Source organism: Scyliorhinus torazame, chromosome 8 (assembly GCF_047496885.1).
Source record: "Scyliorhinus torazame isolate Kashiwa2021f chromosome 8, sScyTor2.1, whole genome shotgun sequence".
Classification (NCBI taxonomy): Eukaryota; Metazoa; Chordata; class Chondrichthyes; order Carcharhiniformes; family Scyliorhinidae; genus Scyliorhinus; species Scyliorhinus torazame.
The window spans coordinates 237070661-237095579 of record NC_092714.1 but is presented as its reverse complement, the minus strand read 5'-3'; the positions used below and the strand labels follow the sequence as shown (position 1 = coordinate 237095579).

General features: G+C 50.1%; 1 protein-coding gene across 5 annotated transcripts in view; it reads right to left on the bottom strand.

Annotated features, from left to right (window-relative positions):
* kif3b (kinesin family member 3B) overlaps nt 1–24919 on the bottom strand; it is a 207008-nt gene that overhangs the window by 51260 nt on the left and 130829 nt on the right. For 2 of the 5 annotated variants that reach the window (XM_072514966.1, XM_072514970.1), the window contains exon 1: nt 705–796. The exons of 1 other annotated variant lie outside the window; for it this stretch is intronic. The gene's annotated coding sequence lies outside the window, so the exon portion shown is untranslated. Of the gene's footprint in view, nt 1–500; nt 664–704; nt 797–24919 lie in introns of those variants that run through there. 2 more of the 5 variants (XM_072514969.1, XM_072514967.1) reach the window with 2 other exon arrangements.

The window sequence follows — 24919 nt, the reverse complement described above, 5'->3', positions numbered from 1 at the left end:
CACCCCTAGACTGGGAACCCTCCCCCATCACCCCTAGACCGGGCACCCTCCCCCATCACCCCTGGACTGGAGACCCTCCCCTCATCATCCCTGGACTGGAGACCCTCCCCCAGCAGCCCTGGACTGAAGACCCTCCCCTCATCATCCCTGGACTGGAGACCCTCCCCCAGCAGCCCTGGACTGAAGACCCTCCCCCCATCACCCCTGGACTGGAGACCCTCCCTCATAACCCCTGGATTGGAGACCCTCCCCTCATCATCCCTGGACTGGAGACCCTCCCCTCATCATCCCTGGACTGGAGACCCTCCCCTCATCATCCCTGGACTGGAGACCCTCCCCCATCACCCCTGGACTGGGCACCCTCCCCCATCACCCCTGGACTGGGCACCCTCCCCCATCACCCCTGGACTGGGAACCCACCCCATCCCATTACTGTTGGGCCAGGCACTCCCTCTCCCCCGGGCTTTGTAAGGCGCTCCTGCCGCTGGCCCTGCATTCACCTGAGCCGCCGCCGCCCCCGCCCCCCGCGAGCCTCTCCATCATCAGCGGCCTAGCAACGGCAAAACAAGGCGCTCGGCCGCCCACAGTACAGCGGGTGAGCGGGCAGTGGGCAGCCGGGGTAGCCTCCCCACCGGCCGCTTCCAGCCCCATGAGGCCCTAAAGCGGGCGGTGCGGACAGGAGGCGGATTGAAGCGTCTCAGTACCTCTACCTGCTCCCTGAGCAGCGGTCAGCCATTAGCGCAGGAGAGTCGGCGCTGGCCACACTGTCCCGGATGAGAGGGAAATCCCGGAGCTGGAGTTGACATTCGGAGCTGGATTCAGAATCGGAGACAAAACCCGGAAAGAATTCGCCGGAGCTGGAGCGCCTCAGGCTGCTCTCAACACAATGTTACCCTGTCGAGTTACTTTTCTATGGCAAACGCCAACAGTTGCCGTTTTTTAAAAAAAAACATTTAAACTATAAGCTGGGTTGTCGTCCCAAAATCATTAAAAAAATAATTGACAAAAACGTCCACGTTATCATTTAATCTCCCCCAACCTCTAACCAATCCATGACCTTCCATTTGCTCCAACTTTCTCAACAGCACAAAACCCGTCACAAGAAAGCACAACAATGCCTATATTTCCTCATGATGTGGACTGGGGTGAGCACAGTAAGAAGTCTTACAACACCAGGTTTACATCCAACAGGTTTGTTTCAAATCACTAGCTTTCAGAACACTGCTCCTTCCGGTGTTGTAAGACTCCTGACTATACTTCCTCAGGAAGCTACGGACATTTGTCATTGATGCAAACAAAGAACAAAGAAAAGTACAGCACAGGAACAGGTCCTTTGGCCCTCCAAGCCCGTGCCAACCATGCTGTCCGTCTAAACTAAAATCTTCTATACTTCCTGGGTCCATATCCCTCTATTCCCATCCTATTCATGTATTTGTCAAGATGCCCCTTAAATGTCACTATCGTCCCTGCTTCCACCACCTCCTCCGGCAGTGAGTTCCAGGCACCCACTACCCTGTGTGTAAAAATCTTACCTCGTCCATCTCCTCTAAACCTTTCCCCTCGCACCTTAAACCTATGCCCCCTAGTACTTGACCCCTCTACCTTGGGGAAAAGCCTCTGACTATCCACTCCGTCTATGCCCCTCATAATTTTGTAGACCTCTATCAGGTCGCCCCTCAACCTCCGTCGTTCCAGTGAGAACAAACCGAGTTTATTCAACCGCTCCTCATAACTAATGCCCTCCATACCAGCAACATCCTGGTAAATCTCTTCTGCACCCTCTCTAAAGCCTCCACATCCTTCTGGTAGTGTGGTGACCAGAATTGAACACTATACTCCAAGTGTGGCCTAACTAAGGTTCTATACAGCTGCAACATGACTTGCCAATTCTTATACTCAATGCCCCGGCCGATGAAGGCAAGCATGCCGTATGCCTTCTTGACTACCTTCTCCACCTGTGTTGCCCCTTTCAGTGACCTGTGGACCTGTACACCTAGATCTCTCTGACTTTCAATACTCTTGCGGGTTCTACCATTCATTGTATATTCCCTACCTGCATTAGACCTTCCAAAATGCATTATCTCACATTTGTCCGGATTAAACTCCATCTGCCATCTCTCCACACAAGTCTCCAAATGATCTAAATCCTGCTGCATCCTCTGACAGTCCTCATCGCTATCCGCAAATCCACCAACCTTTGTGTCGTCTGCAAATTTACTGATCAGACCAGTTACATTTTCCTCCAAATCATTTATATATACTATGAACAGCAAAGGTCCCAGCACTGATCCCTGCGGAACACCACAGTCACAGCCCTCCAATTAGAAAAGCACCCTTCCATTGCTACTCTCTGCCTTCTCTGACCTAGCCAGTTCTGTATCCACCTTGCCAGCTCACCCCTGATCCCGTGTGACTTCACCTTTTGTACCAGTCTACCATGATGGACCTTGTCAAAGGCCTTACTGAAGTCCATATAGACAACATCCACTGTACTATCAATTATGACGAGATGAGAGTAGAGAGTAATCGAGGCTTTGTTACACAGAGATGTGTGGCTTCCTACAGCTGCTGTAAATTGCTGCAGTTCGGAGGGTACACACATTTATACTCCTCCTACTGGGCGGAGCCAGCAGGCAGGGATCTACCCCCATACCTGTAGTACAGGGGCCTTACCGTAATACCCTCATATGCAGTGCAGTATATACAATATAATACAACAGTGGTGACTACCACAGGCATGTCCGCTCTTACCAATTTTTACAGATGCACCATAGCATCCTATCTGGCTGCATCACAGCCTGGTATGGCAATTCTCGGCACAAGGCTGTAAGAAACTACAGAGAGCCGTGAACACAGCTAATTCGCATATCAAAAATCCTCAAGGCAACTGAACTCTTGCCAATTCCCTTTCATCCAATTCTTTAAACTTCATTTTATCCAAGCTTCTTTAATCTTTATTTTATTCAAGCTTCTTGTCACAAACAAAATTGATGAACTGATCAGCATGTTTCAGGAGCTGCTAGTGATAATGCAGCCCAAATCTTAACACTGTTGTACAAAAAGCCATCAAACCTTCCACTTTATGTTTCTATTACTAAATCCAAGTTTATATCACAACGATCATGATTCACCAAAAATGGAAATATCTTTCCATACTTAACTCCTAGAATTCTGACTTTACTCCTAGAAATCTGATCAGGATTTTGAACATTTCAATTAGATTGCCTTGCACCTCTGCTCAACTAAACTAATCTCTCTAGCCTGCGGAAAACAGAGGTTCCTGGAATATGCCACAAGTTAAATTGTCCATCAAGAACTTGCAGTTATATAGTACTTTTCATATCTTTTGAACATACCAAAGCACTTCACAGACAACAAAATATATTTTAAGTGTAGATTGGATTGGATTTGTTTTATTGTCACATGTACCAAGGTACAGTGAAAAGTATTGTTCTGCGTACAGTCCAGATCGATCATTCCATACATGAAAAAACATAGTAAATACATAAATACACAATGTAACTATATAGGCACAGACAACGAGTGAGCATACAGAGTGCAGTACTACTCAGTAGAGTAGATAAGTGAAGAGATCAGTTCAGTCCATAACGGTCATTAAGGAGTCTGGTAACAGTGGGGAAGAAGCTGTTTTTAAACTGTTAGCGCGTGTTCTCAGACTTTTGTCTCTCCTGTCCGATGGAAGAAGTTGGAAGAGAGAATAACCCAAGCGGTAGCGGTCTTTGATTATGCTGCCCCCTTTCCCAAGGCAGCAGGAGGTGTAGACAGAGTCAATGGATCGGAGACGGTTTCACGTGATGGACTGGGCTGTGTTCATGACTCTCTGTGGTTTCTTACGGTCTTTGGCCGAGCAGTTGCTATACTAGGCTGTGATGCAGCCAGATAGGATGCTTTCTATGGTGCATCTATAAAAATCGGTAAGAGTCAATGTGGGCATGCTGCTTTTCCTTACTTTCCCGAGGAAGTATGGGCGCTGTTGTGCTTTCTTGGTTGTAGCGTCGATGTGGGTCGACCAGGACAGATAGTTGGAATTTGAAGCTGTCAACCATTTCCACCTTGGTGCAAACAGGAGTGTGTATGATGCTTTGCTTCCTGAAGTCAATGACCATCTCTTTAGTTTTGCTGACATTGAGGGAGAGATTGTTGTCATTACACCACGGCACTCCTGTATGCTGACTCATCATTGTTCGAGATCCGACCCACTACAGGTCATCAGCAAACTTGTAGATGGAGTTGGAGCGAAATTCTGCCACACAGTCATGCGTGTACAGGGAGTACAGGGAGACGCTGTATTGGCTGTGTAGGCTGTATAGGCTGTATAGGAAGACACTGTTGAAATGTTAGAGAAATACCGCAGCATGTTTGCACACAACAAAGTCCTATAAACATCAATGAGATAAATGGTCAGAGAATTGATTTGTGATGTTGAGGAAGAAAGTTTGACCAGGAGAACATCCAATCTTCAAAAAGCACATGACTCTTCTAGATTTGCCGTGAAGTCTTTCAGTTTAACATCTCATTCACTTTGTGCACCAGCAGTTATATTTCATGGTGCCTGAATCCTATCCTGTGAACAGACTTATGTTAGTGCTGGGAAGTTAAGGAGGGTGTGACAGAGTTCTTTGCTTGGATTTCTAGCTGTGGGAGGGCCTGGATTGATTGGCCACCTGCACTTGAGAAGTCATAAAATGGAGTAGGGATGCCAAGCATTGTTGCTGGCAGCTTTCGAATATATGAGTTTCTTGGAACGATTTTTAAAAAAAAAAATCTTTTTATAGGCTTTTCTCATATTTATAAACAGTTGTTACTTCTATACATTACATTTTTCTTGCGTTTCTTGGAATGATGATGATGCTGGGAATATTAATGCATTTGAATCAACTTGTTATAACTCCCATGAGGACCATAGGGGAAACCATTGTCGATCTCCCTGTAGGCTCATGGAGAACAAGCTTCCCAGATAAGAAGTCCATCCAGCTGGAGCTCGTTACAAACGAGCATGAAAGCCAGCCCAAAGCAGGGCCTGGTGTGGTTAGTTCTTCGAGCAAGGACTGTACTGGGAGCACGTTGCTGCCTTGAGAAGACTATTGTACATAGCTAAAAAAACTTCTGCTCTCTTAATGGTGGCTTCCTGAAGTTACCGAACAACCTTTCATCAGGAACATTCCCCAGTTTTGTGAGGGTCAAGAAGAATCCAGCACAAGTTGGTAGAATCAAAAGAAATAACTTTATTTACAATTACATATATACACCAGCAACAGTACTCCACCACTGCTCACTCCTCTCTCTGTAGCTGGTTCCACACTGGCCAGCTCTATTTATGCAGGTGACTGCTAATGATTTATCCCCCCCCCCCCCCCGCCTCATTGGGGAAGCTCATACTCACCAAGGACTGTGGGAATGCCATTAGTTCCCAGCCAGTAGTAATTAGGCAGGTTAGAACACCCAGCTACTCACTCTAATTCCAGATAATGCCCGAAATTTAGAGGATCCTCTTTTCAAAATCTGTTTCACAAATTGTAGCCATTTCATCTTCAATACTGGACCTCGGGCACCTATTATAAGCTAACAAATGCACAAATGTTTTTGTTTTGACATACTTTGGGGAAAGACTGCCTTCTGTGCACAAGAGTTTGCGAAGAGAGGATTGTGGGAGAAGAACATAAGAACTAGGAGCAGCAGTAGGTCATCTGGCCCCTCGAGCCTGCTCCGCCATTCAGTGAGATCATGGCTGATCTTTTGTGGACTCAGCTCCACTTTCCGGCCCGAACACCATAACCCTTAATCCCTTTATTCTTCAAAAAACTATCTTTATCTTAACATTTAATGAAGGTGCCTCTACTGCTTCAATGGGCAAGGAATTCCATAGATTCACAACCCTTTGGGTGAAGAAGTTCCTCCTAAACTCAGTCCTAAATTAACTTCCCTTTATTTTGAGGCTATGCCCCCTCGTTCTGCTTTCACCCGCCAGTGGAAACAACCTGCCCACATCTATCCTATCTATTCCCTTCAAAATTTTATATGTTTCTATAAGATCCCCCCTCAGCCTTCTAAATTCCAACGAGTACAGTCCCAGTCTACTCAACCTCGTAATCCAACCCCTTCAGATCTGGGATTAACCTAGTGAATCTCCACTGCACGCCCTCCAGTGCAAGTATGTCTTTTCTCAAGTAAGGAGACCAAAACGGAACACAATACTCCAGGTGTGGCCTCACTAACACCTTATACAATTGCAGCATTACCTCCCTAGTCTTAAACTCCATCCCTCTAGCAATGAAGGACAAAATTCCATTCGCCTTCTTAATCACCTGTTACACCTGTAAACCAACTTTTTGTGCCTCATGCACACCCAGGTCTCTCTGCACAGCAGCATGTTTTAATATTTTATTATTTAAATAATAATCCCTTTTGCTGTTATTCCTACCAAAATGGATAACCTCACATTTGTCAACATTATATTCCATCTGCCAGACCCTATCCCATTCACTTAGCCTATCCAAATCCCTCTGCAGACTTCCAGTATCCTCTGCACTTTTTGCTTTACCACGCATCTTAGTGTTGTCTGCAAACTTGGACAAATTGCCCTTGGTCCCCAACTCAAAATCATCTATGTAAATTGTGAACAATTGTGGGCCCAACACTGATCCCTGAGGGACACCACTAGCTACTGATTGCCAACCAGAGAAACACCCATTAATCCCCACTCTTTACTTTCTATTAATTAACCAATCCTCTATCCATGCTACTACTTTCTGTGCATCTTCATCTTATGCAGCAACCTTTTGTGTGGCACCTTGTCAAAGGCTTTTTGGAAATCCAGATATACCACATCCATTGGCTCCCCGTTATCTACCACACTGGTAATGTACTCAAAAAATTCCACTAAATTAGTTAGGCACGACCTGCCCTTTATGAACCCATGCTGCATCTGCCCAATGGGACAATTTCCATCTAGATGCCTCGCTATTTCTTCCTTGATGATAGATTCCAGCATCTTCCCTACTACTGAAGTTAAGCTCACTGGCCTATAATTACCCGCTTTCTGCCTACCTCCTTTTTTAAACAGTGGTGTCACGTTTGCTAATTTCCAATCTGCCAGGACCTCCTCAGAGTCTAGTGAATTTTGGTAAATTGTCACTAGTGCATTTGCAATTTCCCTAACCATCTCTTTTAGCACTCTGGGATGCATTCCATCAGGGCCAGGAGACTTGTCTACCTTTAGCCCCATTAGCTTGCCCATCACTACCTCCTCTTAAGGTCCTCACCTGTCATAGCCTCATTTCTATCAGTCACTGGTATGTTATTTGTGTCTTCCACTGTGAAGACCGACCCAAAAAACCTGTTCAGTTCCTCAGCTATTTCCTCATCTCCCATTATTAAATCTCCCTTCTCATCCTCTAAAGGACCAATATTTACCTTAGCCACTCTTTTTTGTTTTATATATTTGTAGAAACTTTTACTATCTGTCTTTATATTCTGAGCAAGTTTACTCTCATAATCTATCTTACTCTTCTTATATAGCTTTTTTTGTAGCTTTCTGTTGCTCCCTAAAGATTTCCCAGTCCTCTAGTCTCCCACTAATCTTTGCCACTTTGTATGCTTTTTCCTTCAATTTGATACTCTCCCTTATTTCCTTAGATATCCACGGTCGATTTTCCCTCTTTCTATCGTTCGTCCTTTTTGTTGGTATAAATCTTTGCTGAGCACTGTGAAAAACGCTTGGAAGGTTCTCCACTGTTCCTCAACTGTTTCACCATAAAGTCTTTGCTCCCAGTCTACCTTAGCTAGTTCTTCTCTCATCCATTGTAATCTCCTTTGTTTAAGCACAAAACACTAGTGTTTGATTTTACCTTCTCACCCTCCATCTGTATTTTAAATTCCACCATATTGTGATCGCTCCTTCCGAGAGGATCCCTAATTATGAGATCATGAATCAATCCTGTCTCATTACACAGGACCAGATCTAGGACTGCGTGTTCCCTCGTAGGTTCCATTACATACTGTTCTCGGAAACTATCGTGGATACATTGTATAAACTCCTCCTCAAGGTTGCCTTGACCGACCTGGTGAAACCAATCGACATGTAGATTAAAATCCCCCATGATAACTGCTGTACCATTTCTACATGCATCCGTTATTTCTTTGTTTATTGCCTGCCCCACCATAATGTTACTATTTGGTGGCCTATAGACTACTCCTATCAGTGACTTTTTCGCCTTACTGTTCCTGATTTCCACCCAAATGGATTCAACCTTATCCTCCATAGCACCAATGTCATCCCTTACTATTGCCCGGATGTCATCCTTAAATAACAGAGCTACACCACCTTCCTTACCATCCACTCTGTCCTTCCAAATAGTTTGATACCCTTGTATATTTAACTCCCAGTCGTGACCATCCTTTAACCATGTTTCAGTAATGGCCACTAAATCATAGTCATTCACGATGATTTGAGCCATCATCTCATTTACCTTATTCCGAATACTACGAGCATTCAGGTAAAGGACACTTATGTTGGCTTTTTTTACCTCTGTTTTGAATCTTAACACCTCGATCAGTAACCTCTCCTAAGTTATATTTCCTCTTAACTTTTGTCCTAATTTTCCTTGTCGTTGAACCCATATCTTCATGTAACAACCTGCTGCGTCGCTTCCCATTAATGTTTTTACTTCCCGTTTTATTCCTTTTAGTATTACTGGTCCTATTCACTGAGCTCCCCTCAGTCACTGTACCTTGTACTGTCGCCCTTTTTGATTTTTGACTATGGCGTCTCTGCCTTACACTTTCCCCCTTACTGCCTTTTGTTGCTGTCCCTGTTTTACTACCTTCCAACTTCCTGCATCGGCTCCCATCCCCCTGCCACATTAGTTTAAACCCTCCCCAACAGCTCTAGCAAACCCCCCCCTCCCCCAGGACAACGGTTTCAGTCCTGCCCAGGTGCAGACAGTCCGGTTTGTACTGGTCCCACCTCCCCCAGAACCGGTTCCAATGCCCCAGGAATTTGAATCCCTCCCTCTTGCACCTTTTCTCGAGCCACGCATTCATCCCATCTATCCTGACATTCCTACTCTGACTAGCTCTTGGCACTGGTAGCAATCCTGAGATTACTACCTTGGAGGTCCTACTTTTTAAGTTTAACTCCTTACTCCATGAATTCAGCTTGTCGGACCTCCACCCTTTTTTACCTATATCGTTGGTGCCTATGTGCAAGAATGTCCTGCAGCCGCTTGCAACAGGGAGGCAACATCCCATCCTGGAGTCTCGATTGCGTCCGCAGAACCGCCTGTCTATTCCCCTTACGATTGAGTCCCCTATCACTATAGCCCTGCCATTCTTCTTCCTGCCCAGCTGTGCAGCAGAGCCAGCCCCGGTGCCATGAACCTGGCTGCTGCTGCCTTCCCCTGGTGAGCCATCTCCCTCAACAGTATCCAAAGCGGTGTATCTGTTTTGAAGGGAGATGACCGCAGGGGACACCTGCACTGCCTTCCTACTCTTGCTCTGTCTTTTGGTCACCCATTTTCTATCTCCCTCAGTACCTTTCACCTGCGGTGTGACCAACTTGCTAAACGTGCTATCCACGACATCTTCAGCATTGCGGATGCTCCAAAGTGTGTTCATCCGCAGCTCCAGAGCCATCAAGCGGTCTAACAGGAGCTGCAACTGGACACACCTCTTGCAAGTGAAGGAGCCAGGGACAGTGGACGTGTCCCTGAGTTCCCACATCGCACACGAGGAGCATGACACGAGTTTGAGATCTCCCGCCATGTCTTAAACCTTAGGTTTTTTTTTTAAAATTTTTTTTTAAATAATATTTTATTGAAAATTTTTGGTCAACCAACACAGTACATTGTGCATCCTTTACACAACATTGTAACAATACAGATAATAATGACCTTTTTAAATTTAAACAAAAACAACAACAAATAAATAAATATTAAATAACAAAAAATAAAAACTAGCCCTAATTGGCAACTGCCTTGTCTCAGGCCACACCCCCCCCCATCCCCCCCCCCATCCCCCCCCCCCCCCCCAAGTCCTGGGCCGCTGCTGCTGCCTTCTTTGTTCTCCCCTATCTATCTTTCCGCAAGATATTCGACGAACGGTTGCCACCGCCTAGTAAACCCTTGAGCCGACCCCCTTAGGACGAACTTAATCCGCTCTAACTTTATGAACCCCGCCATATCATTTATCCAGGTCTCCACCCCCGGGGGCTTGGCTTCTTTCCACATTAGCAATATTCTGCGCCGGGCTACTAGGGACGCAAAGGCCAAAACATCGGCCTCTTTCGCCTCCTGCACTCCCGGCTCTTGTGCAACCCCAAATATAGCCAACCCCCAGCTTGGTTCGACCCGGACTCCTACTACTTTCGAAAGCACCTTTGTCACCCCCATCCAAAACCCCTGTAGTGCCGGGCATGACCAAAACATATGGGTATGATTCGCTGGGCTTCTCGAGCACCTCGCACACCTATCCTCCACCCCAAAAAATTTACTGAGCCGTGTTCCAGTCATATGTGCCCTGTGTAATACCTTAAACTGAATCAGGCTTAGCCTGGCGCACGAGGACGACGAGTTTACCCTGTTTAGGGCATCTGCCCACATCCCCTCCTCAATCTCCTCCCCTAGCTCTTCTTCCCATTTCCCTTTTAGTTCGTCCATCATAGTCTCCCCTTCGTCTCGCATTTCCCTATATATATCCGACACCTTACCGTCCCCCACCCATTTCTTTGAGATGACTCTGTCCTGCACCTCTTGTGTCGGGAGCTGCGGGAATTCCCTCACCTGTTGCCTCGCAAAAGCCCTCAATTGCATGTACCTGAATGCATTCCCTTGGGGCAACCCATATTTCTCGGTCAGCGCTCCCAGACTCGCAAACTTCCCATCCACAAATAGATCTTTCAATTGCGTTATACCTGCTCTTTGCCACATTCCATATCCCCCATCCATTCCCCCCGGGGCAAACCTATGGTTGTTTCTAATCGGGGACCCCCCCAGTGCTCCGGTCTTTCCCCTATGTCGTCGCCACTGTCCCCAAATCTTCAGTGTAGCTACCACCATCGGACTCGTGGTATAGTTCCTTGGTGAGAACGGCAATGGGGCTGTCACCATAGCCTGCAGGCTGGTCCCCCTACAGGACGCCCTCTCTAATCTCTTCCACGCCGCTCCTTCCTCCTCTCCCATCCACTTACTCACCATTGAAATATTAGCGGCCCAATAATACTCACTTAGGCTCGGTAGTGCCAGCCCCCCCCTATCCCTGCTACGCTGTAAGAATCCCTTCCTCACTCTCGGAGTCTTCCCGGCCCAAACAAAACCCATGATACTCTTTTCTATCCTTTTGAAAAAAGCCTTCGTGATCACCACCGGGAGACACTGAAACACAAAGAGGAATCTTGGGAGGACCACCATCTTAACCGCCTGCACCCTCCCTGCCATTGACAATGCTACCATATCCCATCTCTTGAAATCTTCCTCCATCTGTTCCACCAACCGCGTCAAATTTAGCCTGTGCAATGTGCCCCAATTCTTAGCTATCTGGATCCCCAGGTAACGAAAGTCTCTTGTTACCTTCCTCAACGGTAGGTCTTCTATTTCTCTACTCTGCTCCCCTGGATGCACCACAAACAGCTCACTCTTCCCCATGTTCAATTTATACCCTGAAAAATCCCCAAACTCCCCAAGTATCTGCCTTATTTCTGGCATCCCCTCCGCTGGATCCGCCACATATAGTAGCAGATCATCCGCATATAAAGATACCCGGTGTTCTTCTCCTCCCCTAAGTATTCCCCTCCATCCCTTGGAACCTCTCAGCGCTATCGCCAGGGGCTCAATCGCCAGTGCAAACAGTAATGGGGACAGAGGACATCCCTGCCTTGTCCCTCTATGGAGCCGAAAATATGCCGATCCCCGTCCATTCGTGACCACACTCGCCACTGGGGCCCTATACAACAGCTGCACCCATCTAACATACCCCTCTCCGAACCCAAATCTCCTCAACACCTCCCACAGATAATCCCACTCCACTCTATCAAATGCTTTCTCGGCATCCATCGCCACTACTATCTCCGTTTCACCCTCTGGTGGGGCCATCATCATTACCCCTAACAACCTCCGTATGTTCGTGTTCAGCTGTCTCCCCTTCACAAACCCAGTTTGGTCCTCATGTTACCACCCCCGGGACACATTCCTCTATTCTCATTGCCATTACCTTGGCCAAGACCTTGGCATCTACATTGAGGAGGGAGATTGGTCTGTAGGACCCGCATTGTAGCGGATCCTTTTCCTTCTTTAAAAGAAGCGATATCGTTGCTTCTGACATAGTCGGGGGCAGTTGTCCCCTTTCCTTTGCCTCGTTAAAGGTCCTCGTCAGTAGCGGGGCGAGCAAGTCCAAATATTTTCTGTAAAATTCAACTGGGAATCCGTCCGGTCCCGGGGCCTTTCCCGTCTGCATGTTCCTAATTCCTTTCACCACTTCTTCTACCGTGATCTGTGCTCCCAATCCCATCCTTTCCTGCTCTTCCACCTTGGGAATTTCCAGCCGATCCAAAAACTCCATCATTCTCTCCCTCCCATCCGGGGGTTGAGCTTCATACAATTTTTTATAAAATGTCTTAAACACTTCATTCACTCTCTCCGCTCCCCGCTCCGTCTCTCCATCTTCGTCTCTCACCCCCCCTATTTCCCTCGCTGCTCCCCTTTTCCTCAATTGGTGTGCCAGCAATCTGCTCGCCTTCTCTCCATATTCATACTGTACACCCTGCGCCTTCCTCCATTGTGTCTCTGCAGTGCCTGTGGTCAGCAAGTCAAATTCCACATGCAGCCTTTGCCTTTCCCTATACAGTCCCTCCTCCGGTGCTTCCGCATACTGTCTGTCCACCCTCAAAAGTTCTTGCAACAACCGCTCCCGTTCCTTACTCTCCTGCTTCCCTTTATGTGTCCTTATTGATATCAGCTCCCCCCTAACCACCGCCTTCAACGCCTCCCAGACCACTCCCACCTGAACCTCCCCATTGTCATTGAGTTCCAAGTACTTTTCAATGCATCCCCTCACCCTTAAGCACACCCCCTCATCCGCCATTAGTCCCATGTCCATTCTCCAGGGTGGACGCCCTCTTGTTTCCTCCCCTATCTCCAAGTCTACCCAGTGTGGGGCATGATCCGAAATGGCTATAGCCGTATATTCCGTTCCCCTCACCCTCGGGATCAATGCCCTACCCAACACAAAAAAGTCTATGCGTGAATAGACTTTATGGACATAGGAGAAAAACGAGAACTCCTTACTCCTAGGTCTACTGAATCTCCACGGGTCCACCCCTCCCATCTGCTCCATAAAATCCTTAAGCACCTTGGCTGCTGCCGGCCTCCTACCAGTCCTGGACTTCGACCTATCCAGCCTTGGTTCCAACACCGTGTTAAAGTCTCCCCCCATTATCAGCTTTCCGGTCTCTAGGTCTGGGATGCGTCCTAGCATTCGCCTCATAAAATTGGCATCGTCCCAATTCGGGGCATACACGTTTACCAACACCACCATCTCTCCCTGTAATTTGCCACTCACCATCACGTATCTGCCCCCGTTATCCGCCACTATAGTCTTTGCCTCGAACATTACCCGCTTCCCCACTAATATAGCCACCCCCCTGTTTTTCGCATCCAGCCCCGAATGGAACACCTGCCCTACCCATCCTTTGCGCAACCTAACCTGATCTATCAGTTTCAGGTGCGTTTCCTGTAACATGACCACATCTGCTTTAAGTTTCTTAAGGTGTGCGAGTACTCGTGCCCTCTTTATCGGCCCGTTAAGCCCCCTCACGTTCCACGTGATCAGCCGAGTTGGGGGGCTTCCCACCCCCCCCTTGCCGGTTAGCCATCATCTTTTTCCAGCTTCTCGCCCAGTTCCCACGCAGCTGTATTTCTCCCAGACGGTGCCCCCCCGCCCATCCTTTCCCGTACCCACTCCCCCCTTTCCCCAGCAGCAGCAACCCAGTAATTCCCCCCTCCCCCCCCCCCCCCCCCGCTAGACCCCCCGCTAGCGTAATTACTCCCCCCATGTTGCTCCCAGAAGTCAGCAAACTCTGGCTGACCTCGGCTTCCCCCCGTGATCACGGCTCGCCCCGTGCGGCGCCCCCTCCTTCCTGCTTCTCTATTCCCGCCATAATTATCATAGCGCGGGAACCAAGCCCGCGCCTCTCCCTCGGCCCCGCTTCCCATGGCCAACGCCCCATCTCCTCTCCCTCCCCACCTCCCCCCATCACCACCTGTGGGAGAAAGAAAAGTTACCATACCGCGGGATTAATCATACAATCCCCCTTCGCACCCCCCCCACTCGTCCCACCACTTTGTCCAAACGTTCATTTTCGTAGTCCAATCATTCCAATTTTTCTTCTACAATAAAAGTCCACGCTTCATCCGCCGTCTCAAAGTAGTGGTGCCTCCCTTGATATGTGACCCACAGTCTTGCCGGTTGCAGCATTCCAAACTTTATCTTTTTTTTGTGAAGTACCGCTTTGGCCCGATTAAAGCTCGCCCTCCTTCTCGCCACCTCCGCACTCCAATCTTGATAGACGCGGATCACCGCGTTCTCCCATTTACTACACCGAGTTTTCTTCGCCCATCTAAGGACCATTTCTCTATCCTTAAAACGGAGAAATCTCACCACTATGGCTCTGGGAGCTTCTCCTGCTCGCGATCCTCGCACCATAGCTCGGTATGCTCCCTCCACCTCCAACGGACCCGTCGGGGCCTCCACTCCCATTAACGAGTGCAGCATCGTGCTCACATATGCCCCGACGTCCGCCCCCTCCACACCTTCAGGAAGGCCAAGAATCCTCAAGTTGTTCCTTCCTTGCGTTATTTTCCAGTGCCTCCAACCTCTCCACAGATCGTTTCTGGTGTGCCTCCTGTATCTCCGACTTCACCACCAGGCCCTGTATATCGTTTTCATTCTCTGCTGCTTTCGCCTTCACGACCCGAAGCTCCTGCTCCTGGGTCTTTTGTTCCTCTTTCAGCCCTTCAATCGCCTGTAATATCGGGGCCAACAACTCTTTCTTTATTTCCTTTTTTATCTCCTCCACGCAGCGTTTCAAAAACTCTTGTTGTTCAGGGCCCCATATGAAACTGCCACCTTCCGACGCCATCTTGGTTTCTGCTTGCCTTCCTTGCCGTTGTTCCAAAGGATCCGCTGCAATCCGGCCACTTTCCTCTCCTTTTTCCATCCGTGTCCAGGGGGAACACCCTTCTGGTTTACCGCATGGTGTTTTCAGCCGTTAAAATTGCCGTTGGGGCTCCTATCAAGAGCCCAAAAGTCCGTTTCACAGGGAGCTGCCGAAACGTGCGACTCAGCTGGTCATCGCCGCACCCGGAAGTCCTAAACCTTAGGTTTAAGGTCATCAAGAAGATGATGATAGAAGTAAAAGTGATGTAAGCTTTTCTTGCTGGGCTGTGGTGAGCATACCATACACAGGATACAAGGGACACTCGGTGTCACGTGTGAAGGTGGTGGCTATTTGAGATGACTTTCCAAAATGACAATGCAGTGCCTTTGGTTCAAATGCTGGACAATGTTTTCTCTGTAACAGTAAATGGAGGTTTCTTGTCTTTCTCATTCAGGTGAGGTTAATTAATTATTTTTGCTGCTTTGCAGTCAGGTCCTTTTCACTGTGCCTGCTGCAATCATAACCGTTGCCATGTTTTTCTGCCATAACCTTGCTTACCTTCTTCCCAGATGAAGAGAACAGAACCTCTCTTCTAATTCCTGGAACAGTAATTCATTGCTTTTGTCATCAAAGGAAGAAGTTGTCATGATATGCGGACACACACATAATGATATACAGACAAGCAGCTAATGGACACAGAACAGGACATGGCCAATAAGCAGGCAGGACACTCAGGGGTGGGATCTGACTATAAAAGACACAAGGCCTCTTTCCACTGATGAACATCTAGAGAGTCAGTCAAGGGTTTGTTACAATCTCACACCTCCACCACGTGGCTAAGAGCTAGTCTGGTTCAGTCAGACAGAGTAACCACACTTAAGTTGGCAGAGAGTCGAACTCACAGAGAACTGTGCTAACTGTGCTATTAGTTCAATAAACCTGATTGAACTAACTTCAAGGTCTGGCGTATCTTTCTGATCTAAGCTGCATCCAGTTGCAGCCAGTGTTAGACCAGTGTACCTAACACAACATGATACCAGGAGACTACAAATTTAAGATGGCTTACCTCAGTCCGTTCCGTGAAGACCAGCAAATGTATCCCGGCACCATGGAGAAGATTCAGGCTCTTCACCAGCTCAGGACCTCCAGCAATCTCAGTGCCAACTGGCGGATATTTAAGCAAAAGTTTCTGCTGTACATCGAAGCCTCAGACCTCGAGGGTGCGTCTGATGCAAGAAAGATCGCGCTTCTCCTCTCCACTGCGGGTGATCAAGCCATCGAAGTTTAACTTCACCGAAGGCCAGGACAAGACAAAGTTTCAGACCATCCTGGACAAGTTCAAAGTCACTGTGAAGTGGACACCAATGAAATCTTTGAGCGCTACATATTCAAACAATGTCTTCAAGGTAAAGATGAATCTTTCAATGCCTTCTTAACTAGCCTCCGCCTGCTAGCGCTGTCCTACAACTTTGGTGATATTGCTGACTCCATGATCAGAGACCAAATTGTGTTTGGAGTTCACTTTGATCCTCTGAGAGAGCAGCTCTTAAAAATCAAGCATATGACCCTGCCAGTCGCGATTGAAACATGTACAGTGCATGAGCACGCAAAAAATCGGTATTCCCAATACAAATCGGCTGAAAATGAGAAACTTGCCTCCCACGAGGCAGTGAGTGTGCAGGCCATCTCCCGGATGCAGCGCCTCAGCATTGAAGAAGGGTGGCCATCTCGCTCGCTTTTCCCGGAGCCCCATGCATGCGCGATGCGAACGGGATAACGAAGCGGCTGACACCCTCACTGCGCAGGTGCAGATGTCTGCCGACCGCACTGCGCATGTGCGACGACGTACACCGCGTCACGATGCCGACATCATGACGTGCCCGAACTGTGGCAATGCCCACTTTTTTTTTTAATGAACAATTTTAATGCGGTATTTTTTGGCATTGTAAACAGTAGAATTACAGAATGAGAAAACAAAAGGACTGTACAGTAAACAAAGTACATAGTGCAATTGTCGTAGCCCGCCCCACCCAGATCTGCCTAATTGACCCCCTATACTACATTCCCCTAACCCCTCCACCCGCCCTGCTGACGATTAATTCTCCGCAAAGAAGTCAATGAATGGTTGCCACCTCCGGGCGAACCCTAACAACGACCCTCTCAAGGCAAACTTGATTTCTTTCTAAGCCCAGGAAACTCGCCATGTCTGACAGCGAGGCTTCCGACTTCGGGGGCTTTGAGTCCCCCCACGCTAGAAGTATCCGTCTCCGGGCTACCAGGGAAGCAAAGGCCCAGACGTTGGCCTCTTTCTCCCCCTGGACTTCCGGGGCCTCTGAAACCCCAAAAATCGCCACCTCTGGACCCATTGCCACCCTTATGTTCAATGTTCTAGATATGACGTCCTCAAACCCCTGCCAGTATCTCCTAAGTTTTGGACAAGCCCAAAACATTTGGACATGGTCTGCCGGTCCTCTCAGACACTTTACACACCTGTCCTCTACGCCGAAGAATCTGCTCATCCGGGACACTGTCATGTGGGCCCGGTGGACAACCCTAAATTGAATCAGGCCAAGTCTGGCACATGTTGCAGTCCCATTGACCCTACTCAGCACGTCCGCCCACAGGCCTTCCTCAATCTCCCCTCCCATCTTAAATCTCCCCTCCCAACTGGCAACGCCCACTTAAAGGGACACTGCCCTGCAAGAGGCAGGCGATGTTTAAACTGCGGGAAGCCTGGACACTATGCAGCCTTGTGCAGGTCTGCACCGCCAGTCAGAGGCCAGCGCTCCCAATTCCGATGACGGCGAGTCCAGAATGTGCAACGACGATTACAGGATTCTGATCCTGGCAGTACAACGGATCCAGAGGACGAGTGCCTGGAGTCTGCCTACTGAGTGAGCATCATTACCACACGTGAACATGCCACACCTAACTCATCTCGCATTCAGTCCATCCTCGCTGTGGATTCGGAGGACGAATGGCGTGCGGTGATGCAGGCCAACCGCTGCTCCATCCAGTTCAAGCTGGACACAGGTGCTTCTGCCAACCTCCTCTCACAGGCAGACTTCAAACGCATCAAGAAGCCCCCCAAGGTCCTTCCAGCAGCCTGCCAGCTCCTGGACTATAACGGTAATTACATCACGGCATTGGGGTCCTGCCATCTACTTGTCTCCAACCGGAGAACCCATATAACATTTGCAATTGTCACGCCGGACAGGGCTTCCCTGCCTGTAAAAAGCTAAACCTGGTGCAGCGGGTTTATTCAACGACATCCTCCAACGCAGATCATCACGCTGGCATTGACGATATCCTCGCTCAGTATCCAGATGTGTTTGATGGGATGGGCACTTTGCCATATCGGTACAAGATACTACTGCGACCTGATGCCAAGCCAGTGGTCCATGCACCACGCCGGGTCCCGGCTCCGCAGCAGCAGCGGATCATTTCCAGGGTAACCGAACCGACTGACTGGGTCAGCTCGACGGTGGTGGTTAAAAAGCCCTCTGGAGACTTCCGGTGGCGGCAATGAGTGAGTGAGCCGCACATTCAGGGGCTCTCACTCCGACGGGATTTGAGGACCTGGTTCCCCGGTTTTGCGGGGCTGTGGAGCGCTGAAAGGACGGCCACGGGGGGCTAAGGAGCGAGCAGAGCTGCATGGAACTGCGGGAGAGCAGAAAGCAGCGCAAACGGAGAGGAAGGGACAAAGGCAAGGTGCAGGGGAAGCTGACCCGGGAGCAAAGATGGCGGACCTACGGACCTCGGACCCGGCGATCCAGCAGGCGCTGAAAAACATGCTGCAGGTGATAAAGAGCAGTTTTGAGTCGTTGAAGCGGGATAACTTGGACCCACTTCAGAAGGCAGTGGATCAGCTGAACCAAAGACTGGATGCCCAGGACGAAAAAGTTAAGGAGCTGGGGGAAGCGGTGGAGGAGCAGGCGGATGCGCAGACGATTGCTGTGCTAGAAGTCGACGGGTTGAAGGAGCGACAGAGAAGACTGCTGGACAGAGTAGAGGAGCTGGAACATAGAGCCCGTAGACAAAATCTGAGGATCATTAGCCTCCCGGGGGGGGCGGAGGCAGCTGATGCCACAGCGTTTGTGGCGGACCTGTTGATGCAGCTGATGGGGGCTGAAGCCTTTCCGCGACCGCCGGAGCTGGAGGAGGCACACAGAGTACAGGCGAGACAGGTGCATCCAGGGCCCCCCCCCCCCCCGTCCGATGGTGATTAGGTTCCACAGGTTTGTGGAGACGGAGCGGGTGCTGCAGTGGGCAAAGAGCGCTAAGAGAAGCACGTGGAATAACAGTGTTCTTCGCATTTACCAGGACCTAAGCCAGGAGGTGGCCAGGCGGAGAGCAGCCTTTAAACAAGTTAAGGAGGTGTTGTTCAAAAAGCACGTGAAGTTTGATCTGCTCTTCCTGGTCCGTCTTTGGGTTACGCATCAGGGCCAACACCACTACTTCTCCGAGCCCGAAGAAGCGATGGACTTTGTGAGGGATCAGGGGCTGGTCTCGAAAAAAGGACCCCCGGTCGCAAGCTAGGGTCCGAGAATTACTGTTTGAAGGGACTCCTACTGTGCCTGGATTGCTGGTCGACTGTATCCCCCCCCCCATGTTTATGGTTTTTATGTTTGTTTCGGATGGGGGATGTACGGATACTGGGTTACTGCGGTACTATATATATATTTGTTCAGTGCTCAGAAAGGGACGTGGGTTAACACTGATCTGTGTAACAGCTGGAACTGTGTTGTACCTGGAGCAGCCTCGCGTCGCTGTTTGATGTTTACATCTTGTTTGATCTTTCCCATCTTAGTGAGACCGCTCCAGTGGGTCGGAGTGGGGGATGGTGTGCTGGAGAGTGGGGAGATGAGGTCGGGGAAACCATGGGAGTGAGACAAGGGGGCGCCGGAGCGATGAGTCACCGGGCTAGCAGATTGGCTAGTCAAGGGAGTCAGGTGGGGGGGGGGGGGGAAATACAGCCAGTGGATGGCAGGAGTGGGGTTATCGGGGGATGTTGCTGGGGGAAGGGGGGGGAAGAGTTATTTTGCTGACGTGGGGGGGATCTGAAGTAGGTAATGGAAAGGAGGTTGGGGGTGGAGGCGGCCAAGAGGCGAGCCAAGAATGGCGCGCCGATGTCGCCGATCGCCCCCCAACCAGGCTGATCACCTGGAATTTCAGGGGACTAAATGGGCCAGTTAAAAGGGCACGTGTGTTCGCACATTTGCAGGCGCTGGAGGCGGACGTAATTATGTTGCAGGAGACACATCGGAAAGTGTCTGACCAGACTAGGCTAAGGAAGGGCTGGATCCGCCAGGTCTTCCACTCGGACCTGGATTCTAAGTCCAGGGGGGTAGCAATTATGATCAATAAGCGGGTTCAATTTGAGGCGGAGGGCGTAGTCGCAGACGGCGGGGGCAGATTCCTTCTGGTAAGGGGCAAGCTGGAGGGGAGAAGAGTGGTGCTGGTGAACATATGTGCGCCGAACTGGGACGACGTTGACTTTATCAAAAGAGTGCTGGGGAAGATCCCGGACCTAGACTCACGTAAGTTGATAATGGGGGGGACGGGGGACTTTAATATGGTCCTTGACCCGGGGCTGGACCGGTCATGTCCCAGAACGGGTAGACTCCCAGTAATGGCAAGGGAGCTGAAAGGGTTCATGGAGCAAATGTGGGCTGTTCACCCATGGAGGGCCAGACACCCGATGGGAAGGGGCTACTCGTTCTATTCGCATGTTCATAAAGTATATTCTAGGATTGATTTTTTTACCTTGAGCAGGTACTGTGTAGGGGAGGTAAAGAATACGGAATACTCGGCAATCACTATCTCGGACCATGCCCCGCACTGGGTGGACCTGCAGGTCGGTGGGGCGAATTACCAACGCCCGCAATGGAGGTTAGACGTAGGACTGTGTCGGAGGAGGGGATATGTGAGAGACTTCGGAAGTGTATACAAAATTACTTGCAGGTGAACGATACGGGGGAGGTTTCAGCAGCGACCCTGTGGGAGGTGCTGAAGGCAGTAGTGAGGGGGGAGCTGATCTCAATTCGGGCTCACAGGGTCAGGGAGGACAGAGCAGAAATGGGCAGATTGGTTAGGGAAATTCACCGGATAGACGAGGAGCATGCGGGGTCCCCGGGGGGGGGGACATACTCAGGGAGAGACGGTGATTGCAGGCGGAATTGGGGGTGCTATCCACGAGTAGGGCTGTGGAACAACTTAGGAAGGCGAGGGGAGTGGTGTATGAGCATGGGGAGAAGGCCAGCAGATTGCTAGCGCAGCAACTCAGGAAGAGGGAGGCGGCCAGGGAAATAAGTAGAGTAGTTGATGGGGAGGGAAGCAGAGTGGAGGACCCGGCAGGACTGAATAAGGTATTTTGGGACTTCTATAGTAAGCTGTACACTTCAGAACCCCGGAAGAGCCGGAGGAGATGAAAAGGTTCCTGGATGGACTAACCGTCCCAAAAGTAGGCAGGGGACAAGTGGACGGGCTGGGGGCCCCGATTAGAGCGGAGGAGGTATTGGGGGACCTGAAGGCCATGCAGTCGGGGAAAGCCCCGGGACCGGATGGATACCCAGTAGAGCTTTACAAGAAGTTCTCAGAGATAGTGGGACTGGTCCTGACAAGGGTTTTTAATGAGGCAAGGGACAGAGGGACCCTGCCACCGCCGATGTCGCAAGCCACCATCTCGCTGATACTAAAGCGGGACAAGGACTTGGAATCCTGCGGGTCATACAGGCCAATCTCCCTGATCAATGTGGATGCCAAGCTCCTGGCGATTAAAATTGAGGACTGCGTATGGGAGGTGATTGGGGACGATCAGACAGGGTTTGTGAAAGGCAGGCAGCCGACAACTAACTTGAGAAGATTGCTTAATGTGACCATGATGCCCCCGACGGGCAAGGAGGTGGAGGTAGTGGTGGCAATGGACGCTGAGAAGGCCTTCGACCGGGTGGAGTGGGGCTATTTGTGGGAGGTGCTTGGACGGTTTGGGTTCGGGGAGGGACTGGTTAATTGGGTCAGACTATTGTACCAGGCCCCAAAAGCTAGCGTAAGGACGAACAGGATAATGTCAGATTATTTCAGACTACGTCGCGGGACCAGACAGGGGTGCCCACTCTCCCCATTGCTGTTCGTGCTGGCCATAGAGCCGTTGAGTGCCTCCCGATCTTTATCTCACGGTCCTTCTTCAAAAGGATCGGCAAAATCATCATGAGCTTTGTCTGGGCGGGAACATCCCCACGGGTGAAGAAGGCGATGCTTGAAAGGAGCCGCAGCGAGGGGGGATTGGCATTGCCGAGTCTGATCAACTACTACTGGGCGGCTAACATAGCCATGATAAGGAAGTGGATGGTGGGTACGGGGTCTATCTGGAAGCGAGTGGAGGCGGCTTCGTGCAGGGGCACCGTTTTGGCAGCCCTGGTCACGGCTCCCCTACTGCTGTCGCCGGCCAGGTACTCCACCAACCCAGTAGTGGGGGCGGCCCTGCGGATATGGGGCCAGTGGAGGGGGCATGTAGGGGAGGTGGGTGCGTCTGTCTGGGCTCCAATATGTGATAACCATCGATTTGCCCCCGGGAACATGGATGGAGGGTTTCGAACATGGCGGCGGGCGGGGGTGGGGAGGGTGGGCGATATGTTCCTGGAGGGGAGCTTTGCGAGTTTCAGCGACTTGGAGGAGAAATTTGGGCTGGTAAGGGGAATTGACTTTCGGTGCTTACAGATGCGGGACTTTGTACGCAGAAAGGTCCCATCCTTCCCACGCCTCCCGCCAATAGGGATCCAGGACAGAATAGTCTCTAGAAGAGAAGGAGGAGAGGGTGGAGTCTCGGATATCTACAAGGTGCTCATGAAGGGGGAAGAGTCCCAGACGGAAGAACTGAAACTCAAATGGGAGGAGGAGCTTGGCGGGGAGAGGGAGGATGGGCTGTGGGCGGAAGGCCTGAGTAGGGTAAACTCAATCGCAACATGTGCCAGGCTCGGCCTGATTCAATTTAAGGTCGTTCACCGGGCCCACATGACGGTAGCTCGGATGAGCAAATTCTTTGGGGTAGAGGACAAGTGCGCTAGATGTGCGGGAGGACCAGCGAACCACGTTCACATGTTTTGGGCATGTCCTAAGCTTAGGGAGTACTGGGAGGGATTTGCAGGGGTCATGTCCCGGGTACTGAAAACAAGGATGGTGATGAGTCCAGAGGTGGCAATTTTCGGGGTTTCGGAAGACCCGGGAATCCAGGGGTAGAAAGAGGCAGATGTTCTGGTCTTTGCTTCCCTAATAGCCCGACGGCGAATACTGCTGGCATGGAGGGACTCAAGACCGAACTATGGCTTTCGGACATGTCAAGTTTTCTGGGTATGGAAAAAATTAATTTCGCCTTGAGAGGATCTGTATTGGGGTTCGCCCGAAGGTGGCAACTATTCATCGACTTTTCGCGGGAGAGTGAACGTCAGCAGTGGGGGGATGGGGGGGGGGGAGGAAGAGGGGGGATTAGAGTAGAGTAGGAGGGATAAATAGGGGGTAGTGTCAAGGGGAGAGGAGCGGGCATGTGCAGTATGGTTTGATTGAGTATTGGTTTTATATTGATGTTTGCATATTTCTGTTATCTGTAACTGTTTACAATGCCAAAAAATACCTCAATAAAATTGTTTGTTAAAAAAAAAAAAGCCCTCCGGAGACCTGCGCATCTGCATTGATCCCAAGGATCTCAACCAGAATATAATGCGTGAATACTACCCCCTCCCGAAGCGGGAGGAACTCACCAGTGAGATGGCACATGCACGGTTTTTCACGAAGTTAGATGCGTCACATGGATTCTGGCAAATCCAGCTGGATGAGTCCAGCAGAAGCCTCTGCACCTTCAACACACCGTTTGGCAGGTACTGCTATAACCGTATGCCGTTCGGCATCGTCTCGGCATCGGAGATATTTCTTCGCATTATGGAGCAGATGATGGAGGGCATCAAAGGGGTTTGGGTGTACGTGGACGACGTCATCATATGGTCCACGACCCCTGAGGAGCATGTTTCCCGTCTCCAGCAGGTATTCCGCCATGTCCACGCCAATGGCTTGAAGCTGAACAGGGCCAAATGTTGCTTTGTCGACATTCAAGTTCCTAGGAGACCAGATCTCTCAGCAGGGCGTGTGCCCCGACACTGACAAGGTCAAGGCCATCGCAGCCATGAAGGTCCCGGAAGACAAGAAGGCGGTATTACACTTCCTGGGCATGGTCAATTTTCTGGGCAAGTACATCCCAAACATGGCCTCACACACCACGGCCCTACGAAACCTAGTGAAGAAGGCCACTGCTTTCGAGTGGAAGGTGGCCCATCAGGCAGAGTGGTTGGAGCTGAAAGCCAAGCTCACCACTGCACTCGTATTGGCATTTTTCGACCCAGAAAGGGAAACAGAAATCTCGACAGATGCGAGGCAGGATGGCATCGGTACGGTCCTGCTGCAACGCGATGACACTTCATCCTGGGCACCGGTTGCCTGCGCATCAAGGGCAATGAAGCCCACCGAACAAAGGTATGCACAAATCGAGAAGGAATGCCTGGGCCTTCTCACTGCCATTCCCAAGTTTCACGACTGTGTCTATGGCCTGCCGACATTCACAGTCGAGTCCGATCACAGGCCCCTGGTCCACATTATCCACAAGGACCTTAATGACATGACGCCTCGGTTGCAGCGCATCCTCCTCAAACTTAGAAGGTACGACTTTTGACTTCCGGGTGCGGCGATGACCAGCTGAGTCGC